Source organism: Takifugu rubripes, unplaced genomic scaffold (assembly GCF_901000725.2).
Source record: "Takifugu rubripes unplaced genomic scaffold, fTakRub1.2, whole genome shotgun sequence".
Classification (NCBI taxonomy): domain Eukaryota; kingdom Metazoa; phylum Chordata; class Actinopteri; order Tetraodontiformes; family Tetraodontidae; genus Takifugu; species Takifugu rubripes.
The window spans coordinates 786,905-789,404 of record NW_021821633.1 but is presented as its reverse complement, the minus strand read 5'-3'; the positions used below and the strand labels follow the sequence as shown (position 1 = coordinate 789,404).

The following is a 2,500-nucleotide window of genomic DNA, read 5'->3' as shown; positions in this document are numbered from 1 at the left end:
AGTGACCGAGTGAGTGAGTGAGTGAGTGAGTGAGTGAGTGACCGAGTGAGTGAGTGAGTGAGTGAGTGAGTGAGTGAGTGAGTGAGTGAGTGCCTGAGTGCCTGAGTGACTGACTGAGTGACCGAGTGACCGAGTGACTGAGTGACTGAGTGAGTGAGTGAGGAGTTGTGTCTACTGGGCCTCCAGCTCGATGTTCCCGCATCTTTCCAGACGCGCCGCCACCGCAGCAACAGGCCCAGCAAACCCATTCATGCAATAATCGTTACTGTCAGACAATTTTGTTCACAAAAAGACTGAATCAAAAGTTCAGTCATGTAAGCAAATACTACAAGTCCTCAGTCATTTGTTAAGCGACTTCAAAATCCGTGCATGAGCTAGTTAATGAGCTAAATGACTACTAAGTAGCATACAATAGATAATAATCGGACGGATTTTATACTTCACATTAACGTCTTGAGAAAGGTCGAACGGTATAACCAAACAAAAGAGACAAGTAATACATATGTTGTCACTGTCAACGTGTACTACACATAAATGTTGCGACATAAAGACCAAGAGCTAGCTAGCAAGCCTGAGAGGCTAGCGTATCAACAGACCGAGGAAGGATGACAGTATGTCCTCTTGATATGTCGTTTACCTATTGCGTTAGTCGCACGTAGAGCGATGTGGCTACACTCTTTAGATATGCAGAGAATACTTCATAAAATTATATTACCTGAATGTAGATGCTAGTTCAAAGATGAACCTCTGTTGTAGCGAGCACTAGCTTAGCTCGCCAAGCTAGGAAGTCAACAGCTGAAGACGTCTAAAGTTAAATTTACTCTTGAAATGACGCAGTGAAAATCGAGCACATTCCACTGCGGACAATCTTAAGAGCTGTAAAGGCCTATAAATCTACCATTCAACACAATTCTCCATGAGCTGATACATTAACCACCTTCCTGCTGCTGTCAACTTGGTCAGTAAACACACTGACGTGGAAAGCCCTGAACGCTCAACCGAACATGATGGTCGAATCGTGATTGGCAGTTCGCCGAGTGATCGCCGAACTGCTACACTTTTGTTTAAAATAAACTGTAAAATAAACATTGACTGTGGCTTAGAGTATATTAGGGGTAAACCTGTGTGTCGATGTGTGTGTGTGTGTGTGTGCGTGTGTTTTAATACAGGACTCTGAACAAACGACCCAATAAAGATGAGGGCGGGACACAGTCAGCTGTGATAGTTAGGTTGGCTGCACACGATTGATGACGAAGGCTCGGACTCTTCCGACTGTCATTGTTTGTTTGTTTGTTTGTTTGTTTGTTTGTTTGTAAAGTAAATGTGTGCTGAATTATTATGGCAGCTTACCCATAATTGGAGATGACTCAAACCTGCAGTAAAATAATAATGAAATGTGGAGAGGGTCTAGAAACAATGTTGATTGTAAAAGATGGATGGATGATGGATGGATGGATGGATGGATGGATGATGGATGGGTGGATGGATGGATGGATGGATGGATGGATGGATGGATGGATGGATGGATGGATGATGGATGGGTGGATGGATGGATGGATGGATGGATGGATGATGGATGGGTGGATGGATGGATGGATGGATGGATGGATGATGGATGGATGGGTGATGGATGGATGGATGGATGGATGGGGGGGACCGGTCCCCCACCAGTACTGGTCCTCCTGGCTTCCACCAGTACTGGTCCTCCTGGCTTCCACCAGTACTGGTCCTCCACCAGTACCGGTCCTCCCGGTCCCCCACCAGTACCGGTCCTCCCGGGCCCCCACCAGTACCGGTCCCCCACCAGTACCGGTCCTCCCGGGCCCCCACCAGTACCAGTCCCCCACCAGTACTGGTCCTCCTGGCCTCCACCAGTACTGGTCCTCCACCAGTACCGGTCCTCCCGGGCCTCCACCCGTACCGGTCCCCCACCAGTACCGGTCCTCCCGGTCCCCCACCAGTACCGGTCCTCCACCAGTACCGGTCCTCCCCATCCCCCACCAGTACCGGTCCTCCCGGGCCCCCACCAGTACCGGTCCCCCACCAGTACCAGTCCTCCCCGTCCCCCACCAGTACCCGGTCCTCCCGGGCCCCCACCAGTACCGGTCCCCCACCAGTACCGGTCCTCCACCAGTACCGGTCCCCCACCAGTACTGGTCCCCCACCAGTACTGGTCCTCCTGGCCTCCACCAGTACTGGTCCTCCACCAGTACCGGTCCTCCCGGGCCTCCACCAGTACCGGTCCCCACCAGTACCGGTCCTCCACCAGTACCGGTCCCCCACCAGTACTGGTCCTCCACCAGTACCGGTCCTCCCGGGCCTCCACCAGTACCGGTCCCCCACCAGTACTGGTCCTCTACCAGTACTGGTCCTCCACCAGTACCGGTCCTCCACCAGTACTGGTCCCCCACCAGTACCGGTCCTCCTGGCCTCCACCAGTACTGGTCCCCCACCAGTACCGGTCCTCCCGGGCCTCCACCAGTACTGGTCCTCCACCAGT

The 2,500-nt window shown here is 52.2% G+C and overlaps 1 pseudogene; it reads right to left on the bottom strand.

Moving 5' to 3' along the window:
- Nucleotides 1-986, bottom strand: part of LOC115248342 (Golgi-specific brefeldin A-resistance guanine nucleotide exchange factor 1-like) — a 60,308-nt pseudogene extending 59,322 nt beyond the window's left edge.
- Nucleotides 987-2,500: the final 1,514 nt, after the last annotated feature.